The sequence below is a fragment of the Podarcis filfolensis genome, assembly GCF_964270895.1.
Source record: "Podarcis filfolensis genome assembly, chromosome: 4".
NCBI classification, from domain to species: Eukaryota; Metazoa; Chordata; class Lepidosauria; order Squamata; family Lacertidae; genus Podarcis; species Podarcis filfolensis.
The window spans coordinates 50,937,084-50,964,001 of NC_139607.1; the positions used below are offsets into that span (position 1 = coordinate 50,937,084).

General features: G+C 41.3%; 1 long non-coding RNA gene across 1 annotated transcript; it reads right to left on the reverse strand.

Annotated features, from left to right (window-relative positions):
* Nucleotides 1–20,562: 20,562 nt before the first annotated feature.
* On the reverse strand, nucleotides 20,563–24,935 carry LOC310760415. Its single transcript, XR_014546959.1, has 2 exons — nucleotides 24,898–24,935; nucleotides 20,563–21,907 (listed from the first exon to the last, which is right to left on the reverse strand). It is a non-coding gene; the product is annotated as an uncharacterized lncRNA (long non-coding RNA).
* Between the last annotated feature and the right edge of the window lie 1,983 nt (nucleotides 24,936–26,918).

The following is a 26,918-nucleotide window of genomic DNA, read 5'->3' on the forward strand; positions in this document are numbered from 1 at the left end:
TGTTCATATAGATTCTATAGACATTGTATTGATCATACCAATTTCTTGGGCCTGTTTGTGTTATTACTGCTTACATGCCACAACGGCTTCCATAGACAATGAAGTGGCCGTGATATGTTAGATGGTTCAAAACTGTTCATTTCCATGATAAGTGATAACTGGTGATTTCTCCAACTTTCCTGGCTGGTACCATGGATTATGTTTATATGTGGTCATAAATTGTATTCCAGGCACCAGAACAGCATTTATATTTAATTGATGTGATCTGAAGTAAATGGGCTGTGAGACCCACTTTTTATCTCCATACAGAACACAATGCAGGCTACACTTGCATGTGGGATGTGCTAGTCCAGGAGTATATAGACAATAGCACATCAGACCTATTTTATTATTATTAATTCTTAATGCAGGAAGCTCTTGGGCTGTATTGCAGACTATATCCCATAGGTATGTTTAATTATGTATATCATTATTATGTTGTTCAATACAAATGCTTAGGACTTTTCAACAGTTTTGGAAACTCGCATTTATTTGCTTTTCAGTCCACTCTTGTACATGTTACATCTCAGTGTGCCCAGTGGGGCTTAGTCCCAGGTATGTATGCATGGACTATCCCTCCTAGTTCTAATCATTTTGCTTGTTTTCTTTTTTTTTTTTAAATAATATTTATTGAAGTTTCCAAAATACAGAAAGAGAAGAAAAGAAATTATGAAGATACATTCAGAACCTTATTTTCAAACATCCACTTTCTGGGACTCCCCCCTTCCCCCACCCCTACCGTATTCCCCTTTCATATTGTTGTTTCCACAAGTTCTGTTTCTGATTTAAAGCACAATTTATATACCCCATTGTTCAAATTTAAATTTATACAAACCTTATGCAATACCCTTGATAAAAAAAAGCAAAAGATCTCTCCCCATAGCCCGCCCCCTTTTCTTTCCACAATGTCCCCCTTTTTTCCCATTAAAGTAAAAGCACACAGAATAAAAGTATAAAAAAAATAAGAAATATATTAGAAAAAAGAAAACCAATTCAGAAAATAGTTGCAAGCCTTTGGATTCTAATTCTCCCTCCCCTTCCCCGGTTTAATTTCCCTTATCCTCCAATCTATGTTTCCAGCCTGGAAGTCTTAAGTCCATCAATCCCATTTTTCCCCCAACTCCTTGCAGAATTATTTCCCATTTTTAGGATTACTTTTTAAAAATTAATTCCTAAATCTTTAAAAATGTCAAATTATAAAATTCCCCCCATTGTTCTTTCAAGGTTATAGTCCAGCTTCCTCTTGTTCCGCTGCTAAAACTTTCTTATTCAGAAGTTTAGTAACTCTACATGGGTTGTTGTTATTCAGGAACAAAAACTTGCGTTCAGTCCCTTCCTTCTTCAGTAAAGTATTCTGTTGTCTCCTTTTAGTCTAAACACCCTGTAGACGAGATTCAGTTTCAGTTTTGCAGCTTTCCCAGGAGATAACCAGTTCTGTGAAATTCCGAAGTGTTGTATTTTTCCCGGCTTACGCCCATCTTTGTAATGTCCCGAAGCTCCTCTAGGGGAGTTGTTGTAACTTTGTTTCCAAAAATCCGATTGTTCTCCGTGTTTTCGCCATTTTGTATTCAAGTCTTAACAAATTATATCAAGTTGTAACAAATTTGACCAGCAAGGTCCTTGTAATAAAATCCTCTTTAAAATTCCGACTTTGACAGCTACTTTGACAGCTGTCAAAATCACCGGCTCTTTTCACCAGGCTCACTCCTCAATCGCCCCGGTTCCCAGGGAGGGGGGTGCATTTTCCTTCTCCTTCAATTCTTCCTCCAGCACAATTCTTGTACTTTCCCATCATGGAATTCTTGATTTTAGCAAAGATACCGTTCTTTTTGGGCCTTGGCTTCCCAATCCTTGTTTTAAAATGTCTACAATAGGGAGGGGGACTGACTTCCTTTTTAGATCCCCCCCCGCTCGTCTCAAATCCAAAAAATTTTTCTTCTTTTAAACCCGATTTCCAATTTACTCACGGGTTGTTGTTAAAAGTCCAAATTCTCAATGGAAGAAGTCAGCGCTCTCCGCCGGATGGCATGCGGCTTCGCTCGGCAGGGGTGGCAGAGGACTCAAAGCACCACGCTTCTCCCCGGCACCCGATCCGTAGCCTTTAAAAAGGCTCCTTCACGAGTCGGGAGGGCGCTAGCGGTGCTAGCCGAGTCTCCAAGTCCACGGCCCCCGTGGCCGTGGTTTCTAAGGGTCCCCGCATCGCCGGTGCGGTAAAACCCAGCCCCTGCCGAGCCGGCTCCCTCCGGAGCTCGGAGGGAGTCCGCCATTCGGCGATGGCGCCAACCCGGAAGTCCCATTTTGCTTGTTTTCTTGGAAGTAAATCCCACTGTATTATTCAGTGGGAGTTACCCCTAAGTAAGCAAGAATAGGATTGCAGGCTCAGCTTCTTTATCTGAAAGAACAGTATCTCTTGAAGAAGTATTTATGATATGATAATGCTTTGCTCTCTTTAAGGTTGCATTCTCTGGAAGCTATCATATGATGAATGGTGGCAGGAATGAATAAATATTTCCTTTAACCCTTTGGTGTTCTTTGTTTTGTTTCATTGATCAGATTATTGTACTGTTTACTGTTATGCTTTAATGGCTGCTGGTTTTTGTTTTTATTTGGTCTTCCTTTAAGTGCTGATTTTATTATTGTCTTTACTCTGTTAGATTTGAATAAACTAGGGCTCAGCAATTTGGGGGTGCTATCCTATACATGTCTAATAAGACGTGTATTTTTTTGCTGCTGTTTGGTATGTTTCTAGCGTTTTATTCTATATTTTATTCTGTATTTTAATGTAATGTGAAATCATTTCTGGCCGTCATTTTCCACATTGCCTTGAATGCCCATGGATAGTGAGATGACTCCTAAACATCATTTGTAATAAATTAATATCCCTTTCCTAAAGTGTGCTTTATTTGGTTTTATGCTCTTTTGAAGGATGCAGAATAAGCGAAAATTAAATGTGTACTTAAGCAGTCATTCATATTGTGATACAGCTAATATGGTAAGAGTATTGCAGCCATCCTGTTGCAATAAAACACCACTAGTTCTTTCTCAAGGGCCAAAGGGTTTATTTCTACTCAACTTCCTCCTTAATATACCAAACAGTCCCCAGGAGGACACCAGCTCTCATTATTCTATTTCAGGCCTTATTTTAATAGGTGTTATGTTAATGCCACACAGCTGCTGGAAACATAAAACATTCCATGGTCATTTAAAAAAATTAAGCTTTACCCTTTATGACAGTAGAGGAGGTGATAAACCGAATGTAGGGTATCCCCCACGGCCAGTAGTGCAGAAAGTAACTTTAAACATTCCCATGATTTTTAGTTAAATATTTCAGGACTGCAACATTTGGGGCAGACCTAATTGGCTATTATTGAAGGATGTGAGGCAGAACTGCGCTTTTCTGATAAACGATGTAAAATAAAATGACCAATGTCACAATGCCATTATGCAAATCTATTCTGCAGTTATAAGCTGCGTATGGTTCTGGTTGCCTCACCTCAAAAAGGGGGTTGTAGAGCAGGAAAGGGCAACCAAAATGATCAAGGAGGGATGTTCACAACATCTGGAGCTTTTTAATTCAGAATGAAATGGTGAGGGACATAGCAGAGGAGTATAAGATGGTGTGTGGTGTGGAGAAAGAAAATAGGAGGGGACACCCCCCCCCCAATCTTGAATTTTGGGCCGTGTTGGAAGATTCAGGACAGTGCATAGTTAAACATAGCTTAACAAATCACTTATATTTTAAATCAAGTGTAAATGTGCAATCATTGTACTTTAGAAGAGATATCCCATTGCAAGCTCATGTTTCTTTAAAAAAAAACCCCAATACTGTACTTGGATATTGAACATTATTATTATTTATTGAATTTATATACAGCCCTATACCCAGAGGTCTCAGGGTGGTCCCTCCCTTTTACTTTGGGCCCAACTATTGTGACATCAATGTGCAGTTGTAGCTGTGCTTTTTTGTTGCGTGGAAATATCTTCTTTCAAACTAGGAAGCACTTGGGTTTCAGGGATATTGCAGCTCCTCAGCACATGGATTGCAGTGTACTGTTGCAAGCGTAGTAAAGTAATGATCTCCCACCAGCAGGTGAAGTTTGGGAGTAGTGTCTTGGGAGTGGTTGTGTGAGTGATACAAGGACCTATTGGATTTGTGTTTGAGACATCACTGATGATGATGAGTGAGCGCACACCCACATAAACCCCAAACAGGCCGCCCCCATATTATGAGCCTAACCCCAGTACTCAACCCACAAAGAGAGGAATTGCACATGCTCGACTGAAACAGACAAAAGTTGGAAGACCCTTTGTTGTTTATACTCCTGGCAGTACAGTGGTACCTCAGGTTAAGTACTTAATTCGTTCCGGAGGTCCGTACTTAACCTGAAACTGTTCTTAACCTGAAGCACCACTTTAGCTAATGGGGCCTCCTGCTGCTGCCGCGCTGCAGGAGCCTAATTTCTGTTCTCATTCTGAAGCAAAGTTCTTAACCTGAGGTAACATTTCTGTGTTAGCGGTGTCTGTAACCTGAAGCGAATGTAACCTGAAGCGTATGTAACCCGAGGTACCACTGTATTCAGTATTTAGATGTTTCATTTAAATTTCAACAGTGAAAATGAAAATGGACTTCTCCAGATTTTCTGTTGAACCTGGTCAGTTTTCACGCTTATGCAAGCCCCACCCTGCCTGTGCTCCCTTTCTTAGGTGCTGCAGTTTGCATTACCCAGCTTTAAAAACAGATAGGGAGAACTTTTTTCCTTTCTGGAACCTTCTCCACATTCCTTTGAACATAATCTGTCAGGGCCAACATGCTGGTGATATGAAGAGTTGAAAATGGTAGTGGATGGAGCAGAAAATGGGTTCAATACCCCTTTTCTCAACCTCTCTCCCCCCCCCTACAGGTTGCCCTTCCCTGTTTTAAACATAGCGGGCTAGGAAGGGACAAAAGTGGGTTTCCCCACATCTGCAAGGCTGTTCCCCCGGCAGTACTATTACTCCATCCCTTTGGCAGGTGGAGGCCCTGGATGGAGCTGGTGCCTGTGGGTTGAATAATATGGGACAGCTTTTGAATAAAAGCTTGCAAGGCCACCTCACAAAGGATAAACAAAGATGGGAGAGACACTTTAAACTGTGGATAACCCCCTTGAGACCTGATATCTGATTTCTGTTCTCAAATGTGTACAATCAAGAAGATTATGACAACAAACATTAAGGGAGGCGCACAAAAGCACTGATTATGATGATAGCACTTCTTAATGCAGCAGAGGGATGATCTAATAAGGCAACATCTGTTAAACTCATAAGGGAAGCCTCTGCAAATTGTATGTCAGCTGGATAGTGATTTTAATTATAAGACTGATGAGAACAATTATACTGCCCTTTATATTGAGGAAGCAGCTGTCAAAAAGGATAAGATGGCAGAATGGGGGTTCTTTGTTCTTTGTCAATTATTTCTCTCTCTCTCTCTTGTATGCGATGCCATGAAAAAAATGTTTAAACATTTTCTTCCCCCTTCTGAAATAACTGTCTGATAAATGAGAGGCTTGCTTCAGTTCTGGAGCTTTTCACGATATGTATATATTATATATGTGTGTGTAATTTTAAGATGGGCCAATGAAATCTATGTCAAGGTTTCAATTTTCAAACTTAAAGTGCACAAGAGCTGCAGTCCTCAGTGCTTCCTCTGTTACAGATCCAAGGACCAAAACAGTGAAAAGCTGGACTTACAAGAAGGCTTTATACACTTAGAGCCGACCCCCTTCACCAAATAATCCTGGGAACTGTAGTTTGTTAAGGGTATTGGGAATCATAGCTCTGTTAGGGGGAAACTACAGTTCCCACGATTCCTTTTGGGGGGAGTGGGTAGGAAGAATGTGCTTTAAATGTGCTTTAGATGTGTTATAGTTTTTTTTTTTGCCATGGCCTGGGCATGACTTACTGTTCTTCAGAGCCTTGTGTGTGTATGTGTAGTGCTGCACGTGTCACTGCACAATGGCAACACCATCAATACTGTTGTGAAACCCATTGAGAGCTGTACAATTGTGAAATCTCTGTGGCTGGGATTTTTTATTTTATTTTTAAAGCAAGCTCTTTTTCATGATAGTTTTCACATTATTGCCAAATGCCTAAATCTGTGAACGCCAATTGAGAGGAAGCTATGGAAGTGTTGCTGCATTATAGTTTACTATAAACGGCAGTGGAATGGAATTTTCCTCATTCTTGGCATGAAGTTTGACATGCCTGAGCCTGTAATTTTCTGTAAGCATTTTGGAGTCACTTATTCTATGGGTTCCCTCTGCAGTTTGGTTTATGTGGTATGTTATAAAAATGAAATAAAAATTGTTAGATGTCACTGGAAGTGGGCACCGTGTACTTCCATGGATATCAGTATCCTTGACTCCGTCTGTTTTAATGTTTGTGTAAAAATGCCCCGGGCACTCCAGGCTTGAATCATGAGCTGATCTTGGGGAACCTGTTTGGATTTTAAGAAATACATGCATAAAGTAAAGAGGGGTTCACAAATTTATTGCTTATCAAGGGATTGTTGCTTTTGTACAAGCCAATTTTGAAATGAAATTGCATAAGCTGAAAATCTTCCATTTATTTCTTTCTGCTGGTTTGTACCAATGTTTCCTATCATTTTTTAACTGTAAACAAAGCAACATTTTACTGGGACATAGGCTACTAAGGGAACATGGATATAAACCACTGGCATCTCAGAGATTTATAGAAGGATACTTTTAACTAATAAGTGGAACAATATGCTTGCTTGAGATATACAGTATTGATAATGGTTTTCCTACAGAGCTACACTAAATTTGTACTGAATACTTTAAGTATCAAACCTGGCAGGCAAAACTGCCTCCTGATAAGTTAAATGATATGGTGGGGGTTTGTAGTGAACTTAAAAACAAAAAAAACTGACAACAAGCCTCTATTACAGGGATGAGAAAGAAGGGAGCTTGTTTTGAAGGGGAACACCTCTACAAGTTTAGTAGTGGATCTCTGGATTGGAGTGTATATTGTACACGCAGCTCCAGTGAGTAGATGCAGGAGATCTCTCCACTGTCTTCTGAGAGCCATGGATGAGTTTTTTTTTAATCGGAGGCCACATTTGCACATAGACCACTATTTGTTTGATTGGAACACATGCTGAAATTATTTAGGGAAGTTTGAAAGAAGATCATGATGTACCCTGTGCTCTGTGTTGCATAATACAGATGATCGTAAATAGCAAAGTGGATTTTTTAAAAAAATGCTGTGAATTTTGAATGGGTTATGATTTTGCAATTGACCCATATTTGCCTTGCATAGTATCTGCATGGGAAAAGAAGTGGGAAACTGAATTTTGTTATTACATGACATGCAATCTGCACAGTTTTGCTTCTTGTAAGTCAGTGCTTAGTCATGTTACCACTGCAGCTGTTACTTATGGTTGCTCGATCAGTGTAGAGTATATTCCTTTGGTCAAAAGTGCAAAATGCATAGCACATGTGCATTTAAAAAAATATATATTTTATTCAATTCATGAAAGAAGATAGAATACAAAAAAGAAAAAATAATAATTAATGTCCTTTGTATACATTTGGACAATAATTTACACATAACAAAACAAATATTCATAAATTAACACATTAATTGTGAGCCTGGGTCATTCAGATTACCATTGTGCAATAAGATGGGTTCTGCATGGACAGAAGCAAGCAGTAGACATAGAGTTCAAGAGCAAACATCCCAGCCCTGTGAAAACATCAGTGGCAGGTGTGAAGCAGGGCCAGTGAGGAGAATCACCTGAGAAGAGGAGGTGAGGCTAGGCACAAGGTACAGCTTAGAGAGGGTTCCAAGGGCCAAGTAGACAGGCCTGGAAAGCTGCAGCCCACACCCACCACGGGCCTGAGGTTCACCAACCTCTGTGTTAAGACATTCAGCCAAAATAACTGTGCGCTGGGAGATATTTCATGGTATAGGAGAAAAGTCTGCAGTTTGTAATATTGTCGTCATGGAGAATATGAGGAGTTGGCTGTCACTTATAGATTAATTTTAGGGTGTGTAATGTCCTAGGTGAAGTGGCACACTCCAGAACTGTACACCTGGCAACTGTTTACAGAAAAACATGGGTAGGTAAACTCAGTAATCTGGACCAAGCTCATTGCACTTAATAGCAGTATAACTATAGGACAAAACAGCTGCAGCTCATTGCCATAGGGAATTCACAGTAGATGTCACCCTACATCATTGTTTTTCAAATGGGTCACGTCAACATTTCCCCACAGTGTATAACTGAATGATTTGTATTATTTATAAAAGGCATCACCATAAGAAGTACTCAGTGTAAGGGGAACAGTGCACATAGATAAAGCTGACTTACTAGTTGCCGTCCATTTTGCCTATGTGCATTTTATGTTTCTTTTCGATATCTTTTGATGGCGCCCATGGTAAATTTTCAGCCAAATCCTAAATATGTTTCCATCTTAATATTACTGGAGAATATAGTTAGGATTGCAGCACTTAGCTTTCCAATTTAGCAACATCATTTGGAAGAGAAAAAACAAAACTTGCCATAATTAATCACACCAGCAATACTAACCATAATATTTACAGTACAGCGGTACCTTGGTACTCGAATGGCTTGGCTCCTGAACAGATCGGCTTCCAAAAACCACAAACCTGGAAGTAAGTGTTCCTGTTTGCGAATGTCCAATGCAGCTTTCGCTTGAGTGCAGGAAGCTCCTGCAGCCAATTGGAAGCCGCGTCTTGGTTTTTGAACGATTTCAGAAGTCCAATGGACTCCCAGAACGGATTAAGTTTGAGAATCAAGATACCACTGTATATAGCCATGGGAAATGGTTAAGAGTTCTGAGGGCCTCTCAGCTGCATTATTGTGTGACAAATAGTTTTAGCAGAGGGGAACTCATAGAGTTGGAAGGGACCCTGAGGATAATCTAGACCAATTCTCTGCAATGTAAGAATATGCAGCTGTCTCACACGGGGATCGAACCTGCAACTTTGGGATTATCAGCACCATGCTCTATGAAGGATCAGTTGTTAGATTACATTCGGTGCACCTATGGACAGAGAAGAGACCTGCAGTCCTAGAAGAAAAGAAGTAGGAATGTGCAGACAGGTAACTGAGCATCAAAGTGCCCATGTTCATCAGGCACTTGTCTTCTCCCTCATTGGCTTTCAGCCAGGGGTAACTAATCCCATGTCAGGGATTGTGTGAGTTAAGATCTGCAAACCTTGGTCGCAGCAATTTGAAAAATTGCTACACAGAAGGCCTTTGAGGTTGCAGAACTCGCCACAGCCAAGAACTCTGGATTTCCTTGCTGCATCAGGTATGATTAAATCACCTGCATGAGCCCACTCTCAGGGTTGGTTGGTAAGACTTATGCAGTTGGGTGAACTGCTGAAAATATATGAGACAACCCACTAAAAGAGGTTGGAAAAACCAAGAAGCTCGTTTGTAGGGTTTCTGGTGGCCAGCAAATAATTTAAAGTAGCAACTAGTAGAGAAATGCAATGGGGAATGTTCCAAATATCTGTGCATAGACAGATTAGAGAACCATCCTTGATCTTGGTTTGATTGATTCCATTTCTGTCACAAGTTACATTTCACAATGCATGCCAACCTTCCCCAACCAGGTCCCTTCCAGATGTTTTGGACTATGACTCCCATAGCCCCAGCCAAGCATAGCTATGTTGGCTGGGGCTAATGACAGTCATCGTCCAAAACACCTGCAGGGTATCAGCTTGGAGATGAGTAGTGTATGTTGATGCCTGAACACTCACAAAGCTGAGTATCCAGTCGATCAAGTCCAGTCACCTTTAATTTCCCAAAGGAATTCTGATTATATCGCTTCCATTTTGCCATTGGCTTTTTGTAATAATACTGCTGTCAGAAATGTCTCCTTTAAAAACTGTTACTCAAAAAGTAAATCAAGGACACAACCCACTAAAACATTTTTTTTCTTGTATACACTTACCAATGCTCCTTATTTATTTTTTTGCAGAAGATTTATATACCACTTGATTGTAATAAAACCCTCATAGCTGTTTACAGAAAGAATAAAAGAACAAAATTATCAGTAAAAATTAAAACCCACTATTTAAAACATTTAAAATAATAATTAAAACCAGTGATAATTCAGATTGTGCTCCAGTCCTTTTGCAATGTGAGACTAAAGCAACTTGCTCAATGTCGATCGAAGTGGCTTCCAATGCTCCTTCCATTGGTACTGGAGAGAAGATCACCCTCAAAGATTGTGTTTGGCAATGTAGACCAAGTGACTTGATGAATAGGTCATGCAAGATGTCAATACCAACAGCTAGTCTACATAGTAAACAATGTCAGTCACCCCTAATTACTGGGATATAACTACCAGTCATTAACTCCTCTTCACACAGTGCTAGTATTTATAGAAATGATTGCTATGCTCTACTTAAAATTGAGATGCACACTTCATTTAATTGAGAATTAAATCTGAATTTGTCTGAAGTGCTCTAAATTCCTCTTGTTACTCACCTGGCTATCATTCACAAAGATTATATACCTTTGAATGTGACGTGTGCCTCATTAACATCCATTAAAGCCACCTACAGCATGCTGAAAGGCTGGCAGTTACAAAGGAGCTGAATAATTAAGCCAATTATCCAGAATTCGTTATTGCAATAACTTCTTGAAAAACATTGATGTAAGAAATATAAAAGTGACTGATGGACAGAGCACAATTGTTTTTGTTTGGATTTTGTAGAACTGAACAAGCTGGGGTGTTGAAAGAACCAAAAGGCATTGATGGTCAGTAATATCCAGATTGCGTTGTGAACTTACCTACCTTGTGATATGTCAGGGTGATCTTGAGAAGGGTCTACTGCCAGGATGGGCTTGTGGGGTCTACGATGCGTGAAGTCCATCAAATGGAGCCAAGTGCAAAATAGCGACTGGGCAGGGGCAACATACTCTTAGAACACTACCATATGACCTGTTTATTGAGTATTCATCCTGATCTGTTTGCAGGGAGGTTAGGTAACATTTGCTATTTAATGAGCATTCATTCCAATTTGCTTTCAGGGAGGTTAGAGTAGGATTACCAGATGTCCCCGTTTCCCAGGAACAGTCCCGGATTTGTGAATAAGTCCCTGGACAAATTCCATCCCCAGAATGTCTGCAGATTTCATCTAATGTCCCTGGGAAACACAGCAGCAGCAGCAGTCTCAACAGCCCAGAGAGGTTGGCTCTGGCCGGCTTCAGAAGCTGCTCGGAAGTCCCCATATGATGGTGGTGCAGGGGCTCTAAGATGCAGCTTCTGGGCTGCCTCCAGCTTCCCTGACCCCAACAACTAATCTGTGAAGGGAGGCTTCACGCTGTATCAGAGCTTGCGTGCAAGCAGGAGGGGGCAGGGATCTCTCAGATAGGCAACAGGAAGCCTCCCTTCCCCGCTGAGGGATCCCTGCCCCCTCCTGCTTACACCCAAGTAGGAGTTGGGATGGGGCTGCTCCGAAAGGCAGTGTGAAACCTCCCTTCCTTCTGCCCCCGCCATCACTGCAGTATCAACATCCCAAACGTGTAGTATGTATGTATGTAGTCCTGGATTCATTGAAAAAACTCTGGTAACCTTAGGTTAGAGGACATTGTGTCAAAGCAAGCAAAGTGCCGCTCTGGGCTCTTTTGGAATGAAGGGCAGATTAAAATGAATGAATGAATGTGATACCCCACACTCCCCTGTGCATTTCCCTGTCCCTTTCTTGATCACCCACCCAAAGTTCAGTCTGTTGCAGGAGTGTGTTTGTTGCGCAAGACCTCCAAATTAACTGTAACGGTGGACCCTCAATTTGCCAGCATGTGATTGAATCCCACCCAAAAGTAGTAGCAGGCTGGAAGTGTCCTTAGGATGAATAGTATTGTTTTCAGTACCAGCACTGAATTCACAGACCACACACACACACACACACACACACACACACACACACACACACTGATTCTGTCCTTGAGCTTTCTTCAACTCAGTTGCCTAAATTTTAGGTGTGTGTGCATGTCCTTTTTGTTGTTGATAAACAAGTGAGAATCAGAATCCTGGCTGGTCTATTGCATATTAGAGATCTACCAGTAGCTCTCAGTTCACTTTCTGTCCTGCCTACCTGACCCCAACCCCTTGCAGTCTACCATGGCAGATTAAGCTCAGAGTATGCAGGAATTTATATGCCTATTTGGTGCTTAGCTGGTCTGCAGACTCTCCCTCTCTTCAACTCCTATCTTGTCAAAACCCTGCTTAGCTGCATCTGACACCCCCAACCCTTTAGGGGTGTGTGTGTGACTGAGTGGGGATCTGCAAGATCTGCCCTGCAACAACAGAATTGCCTCCACCACCGCCACCTCCACCACCTGGGGATTCCTGCTTGTAAACATGGAACGCAGGATGCCAGCAGTTTGTCTTGGGGGAAGAGATCATGAAGTTCAACATATGCAAAAGGAAAAGCGGCATTGCCTAAACTGTGTGCAGTGCTCTGTACTACCAAACACCCATTTTCAGATGGGAATGTGAGAATACACATACTGGAAAAATGAGATTAATTTTAAGCCAGACACTTAAAAAATGGGTTTTTAAAAGGTGTTTCTAGGAGACGCTCTCAATTAGCATTCCAGTTGTGATGTGAAGCTGGAGGGGATGGGGGTGAGGAAAGTTTGACCATCTTTGATCTAGATCCTGCGTCTTTAAAAACTCAATCAATCCACTGTGCCAATAAAAAATATTCACAGAAGCGAAGCCGTTGCAATTTTCGCTCATAAGGGGAAATGCTCGTTATGAAAAAGCACTTAATGTCTCAATGGGAATGATTTCCCAAATTTAGCAGAATACTCCATGTATTTCACCTCATTTAAAATAATAATAATAATCTGCTAATCTTGCTCCTTGAAAACCGAGGACGTAACTGTTCTTCACTATCATGTTGTCTGTTAGCTGTTGGCCTTAGATCATCAGCTTATGAACATGATACAACGTGGCAAGACAACTCACGTTTTTTATTCTTCCCTGTAGGCTTTACTCACTCCCTATTTATTACAGATAATAAAACTTGCAAGTGAGATGTGAGGGAATTTGACACCTACTCGCTGGAAACTCACCAGTCTGTCATCCTAAGCATAGAAACCACACTGACAGCAATTAGATGGAGTTGTAATCGGGAGCAGGAATGTGGTCTGAGCAATTTACTGTACCAGGATATTCAGCATATAATCTTTGACAGTAACATCAATTGTTAGTAGAGTTTGAGAACTTATCCTTTTGATTCCCTACTCACCTGAAAGCTCTCAACATTCAGGTTCAGGGAACAGTTAAGAATTTCAGTTTCTATATAAAGAAAGAGAGGTAGGTAGGTGGGTGGGTGGGTAGGTGTTTATTTTATTGTTCTGGGGAGAAAATCCTAAAATCCTAGCAGCTATGGGGGCTTTGCCCCCCAACATTAAAATATTTGAGAGGACTGCCCCCTCCAGTTAATGGGCATTCGCATTCAAATGGTGTGTGCGCACTGCGCCATGTGGGGCAGGGCTTACCTGGGTCCCCACAATATTTTATTCAAGTTAGTACCCCTGCCAGATGGTCACTGTTTTAAATTTGCCACACACTGGCAAATTTAAGTTGCAAGGTTACCGTTGATTGGAAAGTCTTGAATTTTAAAGGTGCGGTTTATTTGCGGGTGCGTCTTATATTCAGGCCAATACGGTATCATCATCATCATCATCATCATAGCATAAAATAATAATAAACACCCAATAAGCATCAATCCCCAACAGTTCTTTACAAGAATTTGTAAAGATGTGTTTGGTAAGTAAAGGCTCACAATTTTTTTTAGCTTTTGCCAATAGGCCATTGTGAAGATATCTAGCTGGTGCATCTTCAGACCCATGGATGAATTGTTTCTCAATATTTTCTAGAGGGGAGGCCAGAAGTCCAGGCTGTCAGCTATTCATGGGAGAAATTCAGGCACATATTGGGAATTTATGTGTTTGCAATTAAAGTGGATTAAAGCACTCCGTTGCCCAAGTTCAACAAATCCATTTTAAAATACACACAGAGAGACTTTTTGTGGTTCACAAAGTGATGCACTGAAAAGTATGGAATTAATTAACAATTAACGGGAAGATGTATGAACACCCTCAAACGGATCAAGATAAATGCTCATTGTTATTGAATGGAAACAAATGCTCAATAAAAACTGGACATGGTCTAACTATTGTGTACTACATTCATTGGCCACTGTTTTTAACCAACTGAGAAATAATTTTGCAGTTTAAACAAAAATTACATGACAGAGCCCAAGGCGAGCTGCTTCAAAAAGAGGAAACAAAACCTTAAGTAAAGGAAGACAAGCTACCGTATATTCCCTTTTGATGTTGCCAACTTGTACCTTCAGAAGAACAAATTGTCTAACTTCCTTCCTATGTGGCCATTTTATTGCTCGCAAAGATGGCAATTACTGGCAAGCTTCCTATTTAAGGTCCTGATTGTGACACTTGGAACATAAACCTGAAGTACTAATTGTGCTGAGCAGCATAACCCTGCGGTGACCCTGGGTTTTTTCTGTCTTGTTGAAGGAAGAAGACTTCTCCAAGTGGTTTGTCTCCTTGCTAAAGTGGCCTGAAAATGCAGGCGGCTGTGCTGGCCCATCAGAAGAAAAAATCCAAACAGAAGCTTATCTTTTTAAGGACCAGAGCTTTTTTTTTTTTACCCAGTCAGAACTCAGTTCAGGCACCTTTCAGGTGGATGCCATTGCCATTATAAGAGAACAAGGCTCATTGTGAGTTCTGGCAGCTCTTTTCCTAGAAAACCAGCACTGATAAGGACCCACTAAAACACTACAGACCAGTGAGCTTGCTTCTATGTTGGAATGATTTTCAGGCTCAGTATTAACTAAAAAAGAAAATGGGGTGAGGGGAGCACAGAAAAAGATGTTATTGCTTGAGGATGGGCTCCTTCAGATGACCTGATTTGCTTACATCAGGTTTACACAGTGGTTAGACTATTTCCAGCCTTTAATGAGCATTTGTTCTGATTTGTTTATGGAGTAGTTGTATGACCACTTTCATCCTGCATTCATCCTGATTCGCTTGTGGAGTGTTTACATATCTTCCCACAAACCAATTACTGACCCTGCACTTTTCAGTGTAATTCCCCCATCACTTTCCACACCTCTAGAAGTCCAACTGCTTTAAGTGGGTTTGCTGTGCTAGGGCAGCAGAGTGCCTTAATCCACTTTTGAAGAAACTTAAATTTCCAACATGAGCTTGAATCCCCCCTATGAAATACTGACAGTCTGGAGGCACACAATATGGTAAAAGTCCCATGTGCATTGCACTGCAGTCTTTAGATGATTCAGGAAGCACTTGCAATAGTTTAACCAGTGCAAAACAATACAGGTTTTACCACATCAACCTTTGTCCATGAATGCTTTGGTGCAATCTGTGGTCTTTTGCATCAGGTACAAGCTTCTTTAATTAGTCTGTAAATTACAATATTAAGATGTGGTGTTGTCACCAAGCTGCTGTTGGGAACAGTCACTGTGCTTATTTTGTATTTATGCTTTAATTGAATCAGCACACAATTGGTACTTTTTGCATTTCACTGCTGCTTCCCCCCACAGTTTCCCCCTTTATACCGTGTGTGTGTGTGTGTGTGTGTGTGTGTGTGTGAACTAAGAACACGTCAAGCATCTCATGAAATGGATTATAAACCACTAAAGCTTACTCCATAATCAATATATTCATCTTTAAGGTACCACCATTTTCCCCCCTTTTTCCATAGTAAAATAATATATTGCACAATGCTATCTTCTCTTCTCCCTCCTTCCTTAGCCCATGGGGCCTGTATGGAGAAAGATAGCCAAGAATTCTCTCCCTTAGATTTTGATCTGAGCTGAAGAGAAAGTTCAGGATTTGGAAAATTCATATTTGCTTTTTGAGCCCCCACAGTTTCTTTCTGAGTCTGACTCAGGAGAACATTGGCAGCATCAGTAAGAAAGGACTTAAATAATCTTACAAGCAGCAATAAAATTGTATTCAAACCTATGCAGCACAGCACTGAATTTGGAAATCGTTGTGTATATTCCACCTGTATGGCTGTTGAACCTAAATTCAACACCGTATTTTAGAGTGCAACATATCAACAGTTTTTCACATTGTATCAAGGAAGCCCCCCTCTTACCCAGAGTGGAGAACATCATGATAGCCATCTATCAGGACATCTGTGTACCACCAGTTAACCTGGTAATGCTTTTAAGGCTATCCAAGCAGGATCCAAGACTGGCCAAACCATTAGTTAAGGACCAAAACAAACAGTGTTTCCTCTTTGCATGCTGGCTTGAATGTTTGATTCTGAATGAGGACTTGAAGAATTTTTTTATCTCGCAAAGGCTGAAAAGGTGGGTGTCGACACATTCTCTGATCATCTGGGTAACTCCCCAGTCATGTCCGATTATGCATTAACACTAAAAGATAGCAAGGATTGTGGGAGCTGAATGCACAGTGGACCCCTTAGTGCATTCTGACTTCTGAAGTGCAGGCAAATGAAAAGGCTTTGGACCTAACTATGATGGAGATGAGGCCTTAGTGTTGCATGCTTCCAGTTCAACATCTGCAGTGGGAACTCGTGCATAGGTATGGGGAGAAATTTGGCTTGGTTCTCATTTTAATGGAAAGCTACATGGCTTGCCCTTTCCAAAATGCAGCGATGCACTTTGCAGTCATCTAAAGTCCTCCAGTTAAACGGCAGATTATGACTGCTGCTGAGGCCAGTAACTAATTGCCCCAATTTGATCCTGACCTGCTTTGCTGTAGGATGCTTTCTCTTATACTGTACTCAGCCACTTCTGTGTTGGAACAGTAACTTTTATTACTCATGACCTGTTGCCTTTTATGGCTTAACGCTTTGCCGTGTTTATTGATAAGGCACTAACAGTAAAGTTGCATTGCATATAAAAGTCTGGAGACGGTTGGTGAGAATACAGAACGTTCTGTTTGGGTCAATATCTTTTACAAGGAGGGGATTAGTAGGTTTCATCAAACGGCTGCTTTGACAGATTAATATTTTACCACCACAGCAGGAGTGGCGCTGCGCAGATGCACAAAAGTTAAACTGCCAGGTTACTGGGCCCTGAATCAGAAGTGAAGGAAGCCCAACCTGTAGCTTTCAAATAAAGACACCCCACCATTTTTCATTAATATGGCAAGTTGGGTGACCTGTGCTGTTCCTATGTTTGCTGCAGCTTGCAAGATTTTCTGGGCCCAATACACCATATATATGGATTGGGCCCTCCAAACATACCTTCCATCTTTTTCTGATGCAAGATCAGTATGCGCAGCTTCCGGAATGTGCTCCAGGGCAAGTCACATGACCCGTGTCTTGCTCTCACCCCCCAAAAAGCACAAAGAGGTGGTTCTGGGAACTTTGGTTTGGTGGGATGCTAAGAATTCTCTATACACAGAGGGCACATTTTATCACATGTGGTGGAATTGTAAACCCATCAAAAATTATTGGGAAATGATTTATAATTAAATGAAAAGAATGCTTAATATAACCTTTGTTAAAAGACCAGAAGCTTTCTTGGAAGGTATTATGGGACAAGACTTGCCAAAAGAGTGGAAAAAACTATTTATGTACGCTACAACAGCAGCTAGGATGTTACTAGCCCAAAGATGGAAAAATGACAAGATACCAACGAAAGAAGAATGGCAAGAAAAACTGACGGGGTACGCCGAAATGGCAAAACTAACTGGAAAGCTAAGAGACAAAGACAACAGAGACTTTAAAAAGGACTGGGAACCATTTATTTTGTATTTACAGAAATACTGTAAAGAAGTGGACTCACTAGCAGGGTTTGAGTAAACATTTACAATTAGGAAAACAAGTAAATAAGTTAAGAGGTAATAAGGGGGAAATAATAAAGGGTAAGATGTAATATGGAAGAATATGGTATTAAATGATAAGACTATAATAATATTTAACTTAAAGATTATAAAATTAAAATAGAATAAAACAGGCAGGAGAAGTAAATATTTAGAGAACCAGAAGAAGAAGTTGAGGTAAGTCACAGGAGGGGTGGGGTGGGGAGAATAGGGATTTATATATTCTTTTTGTGATAATAAGGATTGTGTTGAATATAAAATTGTAAAATTTAAAAAAATCTTTTTTAAAAAAATGCATTAAAAAATTCTCTATACACTATCATGAGCCTCACTTCCTTCAGAGAACTAAAATTCCCAGGGTTTCCTGGAAAAAGAATGTATTGTTTTTGTTGTTATATGGAGGTTAATAATGTTTTACAGCTTATAAATGTATTGATTTGCCAATTGAATAATATGGCTTTTGCTTTAATTGTGATGTTTAGCTTATTTTTAAATTGTTGTTTTGCTAACAGTTTACATATTGTAATCATCACACTGGTGGTTTGTTAATTGTTCCATCTTACTTATGCTGTATCTGCGATGTTCTGTGATGTTCTGTCATGTTATTGCTATTTATTGCTTGTTAGCTGCTTTGGGATTCAGTTGAAGAAAAAGTGGCACAGAAATATAATAAATCAAATCAAATCAAATACAGACCCACAGAACGGAGATGACTGTGAGTGCTGAATGTACCTCAAGGCAGAATAATCCAATTGTATCTGAATCATCTGAGGAAAGCACATTTTCTCCTGACTACTCCCTTCCTGGAATCCCCCGCCCCCCGGGCATGGCTGAACTCTTGCTTGATCCTTGTACAGGGAGATCCTATGCAAAAGATCTCTCTCCTATTCCCAGGGCACATCCCTGAATAATGTGGTCCTGATCCTGCACATATCGAGGAGTAACTAACTGAGATCCCCCATCCCCATCTATAATTCTAGATAGAAAATATTAGAACAGAGTCTACAACACTGCAAGCTACCATTTTTAAAAATAGTACACTAATCAACACCAGCAATAGTACACTAATCAACACCAGCCAATAACATGAACAGCACAGATTAGGCAATTCCTACTAAAATACTATGAAACCATGAAGTCACTTAGAGGAGGCATACACAGGAGATTCCAATCCATGAACCATTAGAATATTAGAATTTTAATCTCAGTTAAGGTTGTGGGTTTGAGCCACACATTGATTCCTGCATTGCTAGGGGTTGAACTAGACGACCCTTCCAATTCTGAGAGTCTACGAATCTATGTTACAAGGTAGACAATAATCAATGCACATGTGTTTTTCATACGCTAGTCATTCCACAATCCCTCTTGCTCCAGCAAAGCTTAATAAAACATTGTGTTCTCTAGAGAGGCAGTGAAATGCACTCATGTGCCTGTGATTGGATTCCATGTACCTGTTTTTGCTGGACAGCAACCAGGCGGAAGGCACCGATCACATTTTAATCTTTGCAGGATAGTCCTGCAGGTGCTGATTGAAACAGCAAGATGTACAGTGGAGGAGCAATGAATGAGATGGGTGGGGCCCTTGGTGTCGCAGCTGCTACAGGAGAATTGCCACAGTGTGCAGGCATATCACAGGGGTGGGGAACCTGTGGCCCTCCAGATGTTGCTGGACTACAGCTCCCATCATTCCTGACTGTTGCTCATCCTGGCTGGGGGTTACGGGAGTTGAAGTCCAATTGCATCTGGAGGGCCACACAGGAGGTGAGCTGCTTTGTTGTTCCCCACAATGCTCTTTTTAAAGCTTAATGAGGTGCCTCTAAGAACATAAAATGGACAGCGCTCAGCTAGCAATTAGGGGCCCGGCTCAGGAGCGGAAACTCAGTAGCCTCCAGGCAAAGTCGGAGGTTTCCCTGTTGCTAATTTTGAAAAGCGTTCTTCAGACTACAGGGACTTTCCCATAGTTTGAGGGCAGCCCATTGTAGCTCTCGTGATTTTGCCCTCATTGAAAGCTGAGCCATGGAGGCAGTGTCATGACTAGGGCAATTTGGGATCTGAATTCTGATGTGAACTGATCTGATCTGGAACTTTGTGGACTAATGCTGGTTTGTTACTGAACGAAATTCAGAGTGTTGCTGTTAGTATATAAAACCCTTAAAAGCTTGGAGCCAGTGTACTTGAGGGATTGGCTTACCCATATGTGCCACCTGACCACTTCAGTCTGTCAAACTGTTACAGGTGAACATAATATGCATTCTGCACTTGTAAGGAACCAATCTTTGAGCATAGCAGCACCAACATTGACATCAGGCAGGTGCCTTCACTGAGCTCTCTTCAGTGCCTGTTAAAAACATTTTTGTTCAGGAAGACATGCAGAAGGTGACCTGTGCTTGAATCTGTTTTCAACTGTTGGTTTTAATTAAATTTTGCATTTTAAAAAAATATTTGCTTTTAATTTTGTCTTTTATTGCCAATTTTAATATTTGCTTTATTTTGTAAACAACTTAGAAGTTCCATTTACAATAAAGTGGTGTGTGCGTGTGTGGATTGGAACAATGTAATTATCTTTTGGATTTCAAAGTTCTCAGAATTTTTCAATACAATTCTTGGCTCAAAAAAATGTACCAAAATGTATTAAAAATGTGTATTTTAGGATAGTACTGTATGTGCGTCCCAATTTTCCTATGAAAACATCTATCAAGAGTACAAACATTTCTTCTTTCCTCCCATCTTTGACAAATCTATCAGCAATCATTTTTGTTGATATTTGTTTGAGGTGGTGTGGGAATTGGAAATTTCAGCTTGATAAACCAAGGTTGCCCCCTTATCTGGGAGAACGTCCCACGGAACACAATAGGACTTGTTTCTGACTAGACACGCCTTAGATTGTAACTGGACTGCAGGCGTTATCATAAAATCACACAAATCCTGGTTTTATTACAATCTTTTTAAGTAAAGATCAATGTTTGCTTCAGGGAAAGACAAACTTCAGGTGTGCTTTACCTTCCAGGGTTATTTCCACACTCCATTAACAGGCTGAGGCAGGCTTTTAAAATAAGCAGCCTTATGTTTCCATGTACCTTTGATTAAGAACAGAGAGTCCTTAGCAAAAAAAAAAAAAAAAAAAGTAATGCACACGTATGGAGTGAGACCTTGCCTAAATAATTCATATCATTATCCAGTACTTCTTAACAAAACCTCTGGCACAAGTTACACAATGCATACAACCTTCTCTCCCCCCCCCCCATGTACGCAAATGAGCTACATCATCAATTTCAGTAAAACATTAAACCAGTCCAGCAGAATACAAAGCCCTTGGGCTCCATCGACTTGGCTTTGTGGCTCACCGTATTGTGAACGAGTGGAAATGCATTGTATATTTTTATCTTCAGTGCCTGCAGTGTGTGTGTGTGTGTGTGTGTGTGTGTGTGTGTGATCTTCTAGTCTTCCTAATGCTTTGTCTATGTTCTGGGACTCATTTCTGATTTATAGGAATGTGGACTATATCCCTTCAATAACCTGTGCAGCAGAGCTGCAGGCCACTATCCTTTCTCACGAACCAGGAGTGGCCGATCCAGTGTTGTCCCCTCATCCATGATTGAACGTTTGGTCTCTCGGTTGCTTGGGCTGGTCCCACATTGGGTCCTTTATTGATGGTCAACTTCTATGGGTATTCCTCAACAAGTGTTCTGGGATGCATTCTTTGGAAGGGAAAGCAGATCCTTATCACAAGGCCATGTCAACCCCGTTTCCCAACAAATGCACAGGTAGAACATCAACGGCATTCAGACCTCCTGGCTTTTTTTGCTGGTCAATGTGCAAGATCAGGAATGTTGGATCATTGAGGCTTTGATTTAACCCTCCCTCTTTAGCACAACGTGAGTGATCATTTCCTAATCTTGGAGCTCATGATGTCCTCCTGTGACTTCGTCTTGTTTTTGAACCTGCCTCCAGCAATCATTTCTTGTCTTCTCGCTGCAAAAGAGAACTGTGAAATCAAATGTGCATGTTATCTAGTCATGAGGGGTGGTGGAGGAAATTATTGCACTTGCACCTTTTACCGGGGGTGTATATCCTCTGAGTAGCCCCAAAACTATGTGGAACTAATTATTGTGTTGCAAATTGATACTGAGCATCAACACATGAAGTTGCCCTGCGCTGAGTCAGACCATTGGCCCATCTCACTTGGTATTGTCTACTCTGAAGGACAATGGCTCCTTGGGCTCTCAGTGGAGTTACCTCTTCAGCTACCCTGTCCCCAGACCAGAGGTTTTCCCCAGGATTTCCTTATTGCTCTTGCCTTTTAGGTAGTCAGGGAGTTAACCTGGTGCCTTACACTTGCAGCACCTTGTACCAGGGACAGGAAACCTGGTGTCCTCCATATGTTGATGGACTCCAACTCCCATCAGCCCCAGCTAGCACAGCCAAGGGACGAGGATGATAGTTGTGGTACAGAACATCTGTAGGATACCAAGTTCCCTCACCGCTGCTTTATATTCTCTATCACTTACACACAGCTGCTTCCTTTACATTTTTTTTATTCAGTTTTGTAGCATTGAAGAAGGAAGTGTTAGGGATATGAGGTCAGGGCCACACACAGCAACCACACTACCTGTCTGTGCCTATCTGTGACATGGGAGCTACTAGCCACATAAACCACCCCATGAGGTGGAGAGATGTAAAAGCGCTCCTTCCTAGCATTGAGAATAGCAATGGAATGCTAATATTTTGGGGACCAAGATGGTTGCTTTGTTTTACAAATGCAAAAAGCACTGCCACTTTATTCTTCCATAGAAAATGCAAGCGCATAATGTTAATGCAAAGCAGTCCCTGTTCCTCCAAATTCCTCTTCTAGAATTTGTATTGCTATCTAAAACCATAACCTCAGAGCATTATAAAATGTTTAAATAACATCGTGATTTCCTTTCAGCTTCCGATGATATTCTGCTTGGAACATTTTGAGGTGCAAATTTTTCTCCAGGGTATGAATGAGTTCAGTTTTCTAATTTGATTTTATTAAGGAAATGAAGTTTTCTCCTTATACGGACACACAAATTTTAATGCACTCAAGAGATGTTTCGATATTTGTGTAGGTGTTTTTAATATGTTATTTCCCTTAATTGTATTTCCTGCTCACTAAATTAGCAAAGCCCTGATTTAGAGGGATTAATCTTTTGTTTCTCCTCACCCCTGGTTTTAATTGTGCTAGTCTTCACAAGCATATAATTTAATTATACACTTGTAGCATTCATTTAGTGGGGGTCTGCACACATTAGGGTAGGGTTGCTTGTAAATGGAGTAACAATCCATTTATTCAGACTTCCTGTAAGTGGATTGATTCTTTTCTCTGTACAGAGAAAAAACTAGGTCCCTAATACAGGATTTTCATAATCTTTACACCCATTTTTTAACGTAGGCTTTCACATTGCCATATGTAATTCAAATAATAATTTGAGAAGCTTCTGCCTTAGCTAAGCAGTCCAACTTTTCATACCAAGGGGGCCACAACAGTACTTAAACATGGAACCTGCAGGCTGCACACTGCCTTGTCACATGGGGAAGGGGGCATTATGTAGTCGCGCTTTTGGCAGCCCTGTTGCCATGAATCCCACTGTGTGACCTCATAGGATTGGGGACCAACCAATTGGATTGTTACAGGCTATAGACTTCAACAACAAATCCCATATGGCAAACCATAGCATGTCAGGGGTTGGACTGAGAAGGACTGGTGGGGAAGCTTCCCCCTTCTCCCGAACCTTCCCGAGAACAGGTGGACAGTATAGATTTAGAACAGTGGTTTGCAGAAGGCCAGAGTTCAGAGGCTGCAGAGGGGAAAAGCTTGGAAATATTGGGAGAAGAACAGCAGGAAGAAAAAGCATTGGGGGAGAGACAGCTGACATACGCAGTGTCTTTGGAAAGTACTCCTGAGCACGCGCACCCCTCCCAGGACTAGGCAGGCATTGAGAGTAGTAGAACAGAAAGCTCAGAGGCAGAAAGCTCAGATCAGCCGGCACAGGGATGATGTAGAATAGGAGCGACGGAGGGGATGGGACTTTACTCGGAACAACGTCATTATCTTAGGGAGATTGCATTCCTTCGTCTCTCTCTGTGCGCAGTGAATAAATTACTTGGTAAGAATTCTTCTTGTTTATCTGTTTCTTGGCTGCCACCATGGGAGGGATTGGATTCTCTGGAGCCTGACATTGGGTGGGCTCCTAGCATGGCAGAATAAACACCCACAAATGCATGCTTAAACAGACTTCCATTCCTGACTTTCAGAGTGCAGTGCCTACATTTTAGGACCTGCACCTGAACACATTAAGGACTGGATTTCATAACAAACCGAGTGAGTTTACAGCTGCGGAAAAGAGTTACCCTGTAGCTCAGTTTGCACACTTTCCAAACCAGCAGTCCCCTTTGCATGGTGTGGGAGCAGGTCATAATCGCTGGATTTGCTTAAGTAAAATTTGTGCAATCACTCCCATCCACTCCAAAGGGAAGAATCACACAAATCACATGGGAATCTGTATTCCATCTGGAGCACCTGCTTCACACATGATATGATGCGTATGGTGGAGGGGGAGAGCCCATGTCCCTCTCCACCATATGAGTCATTGACCTACTCGCCCAATGGTGTCATGTATGTGAAACCTGCCACAAACACATACACAGATTCCTGCATCTGCTGGAGGTGAAAAGCTATATGGCCAGCCTTGCAAACAGTTGTGACATCCCTAAGCTCTAGGTTCAAGGAATGTATGTATAACTGTGAGAACTCTTAATTCAAGAGTGGTGAGAAGATAAAACTAAGTTGATGACAAATGAGAATGCAAATCAGTCAAGAACAGCTGCTATGAGAGGAGTTGAATTATTATGGCATGGCACCACTGAAACTTTATCTTTCACCTCTGTTAAAACTGAAATTATTTTCTGGGGGCCCCTTTTAAAATTAAATAAATACATACATGAAAACTGTCCTTCTGCCTCCATTAGACTGAATCAGGTCAAGGAACAAAATATTACTGGCAATGCCCAGCCCAGCCAGAATTTATTATCTCAACTGCAATGTTAAATATTAACATGATAGTAGCACAGAACACACAGTGAACTGTATCCACCCACATGGATAAACAATGGTCCCTGTGATTAAAACAAAATAAAAATGAGCAAACCCTTTGGTGGCACAGCATGAAAAAATTTTGATCTAGATATCACACATTTGTTTTTTATTGTGTTGTATAAAAAAAATTATAGTATGCTGTCTGAGGACAGGGAAGGGCAAAGGGAAGCTTAGCAGAACATATTTTACAGGACAATAAATACGCTGACGTCTAACTTAATATCCGCCTTTTGGCTGTTCCTAAAAACAAATACTGCAGACTACTGCGGTTCTTTGGGTGTTTCTTATTTCTTGCATGGATCCAGTTCCAGGACAGGATTGTATTATTTGTGCATGGCTTGTGATTAACTGGTGGTTTGTCTCTTGGAGTAATTCAGTCTTTTACACTATTGTATCTTCTTTGTTCTGATATTCTGACTTTGACTAAATAAGCTGCTGCTTTTGGGGGGGGGATCTTTTCTTTCTTTCTTCACCGTTGCTGATTGTGTTTTGTATTTGTAACTGATGACTGAACGGCAAATCACGCCCCAGAGATCCAGCAGAATCAGCTCATGTCTGGATATCTTATGCCTTGAGTTCCAAGAACTTGGGCCTGTGCAATTCAGAGAGGAGGGAGAACACAGAGTAGAATTTCCCCTATCTAATAGGTAGAGGTAGATCCAGTTCTGGATCTCAGTGTGGCTTTCTGCAAATACTGATGTCAAATACTTAGGTCAGGAATGGGGTGACTTACAGCCTCCCATATCTTGTTGGACCACACCTCCTATCACCAGGGCCGGATTTAGGTCTGATGAGGCCCTAAGCTACTGAAAGTAATGGGGCCCTTTATATGGCCAGCTGTCCTTTGTCAACAACAAATTGTCACTGTTTTTTGTGTTGAATATATGCTGTATGGGAATTTATGGACCTAATAGGTATCTAAAGCCATTTGCACGTAACAAAATATGTATTTTATCGAAGTAATTGTTGAACTGAAATACAATTAAGAAGAAGTATATTAACAGTGAAATAATTATTAAGCTCTACCTGTATGTAGGTTTTATTTTATTTGCTTTTTTATCTTATATTTTGGAAATGTACATCCAGTTGTTTTTTCTTTAAATTTTTTGGGGGCTCCCAAGAGATTGGGGCCCAAAGCTATAGCTTGTTTAGCTTATATGTAAATCCGGCACTGCCCATCACCCCTAACCTTTGACTGTGCTGGAGCTCAGTCTTCCTAAACTTTGCCACCACTCACGAACTGTTTTACTGGCTGTAAATAAAGCAGCAGCAGCAACAGCATGTCCCATGTGAGCTGAGCAATGCATGAGTCTAAATGAGCAGCTAAGCCAGCCAGCCGGCTCAGGCCAGAAAGAAGCAGACAGTAACCATGCAGGAGAATAGGAATGGATGGAGGAAGGAAAAGTTGGGTATGTGTGTGGCAGCAGCCAGTTGAGATGGCCACTTCAATCTGCTCAATGGGAAAGGCAGCTCCATTGTCAGCTCTGGAGGTCTCATCTTATCATCTCTGAGAGGAATGATGGGCCTGGCCAAAACTCAGGTCTGACAACCTAGTGCCCAGCTAGTAGCCAGAGGATTCCCATCCACTGGGCAAACTTGGGAGGACACAAGCCCATTGCATGTTCTAGATTCTGGCCATGAACAGCTCTGAGAAGAGGCAAGGCTCTCTCTGGCAGAATCATCAGTCCCTGGCTGCTCAATGCAGCAGCTCCATCACTTCAGCCTCAGCTCCTTGCTTGGCTGGAAGGAGATGCTGTTTTCTACTGCCCAGCTTCCAGAAATCAGGCTGCAGCAACTCCAAGCAACTGTGTTGTGAGTTTCCATCACGGTGCTGCCGCTAGCTTAGGTCTCATTGAAGGATCAGGC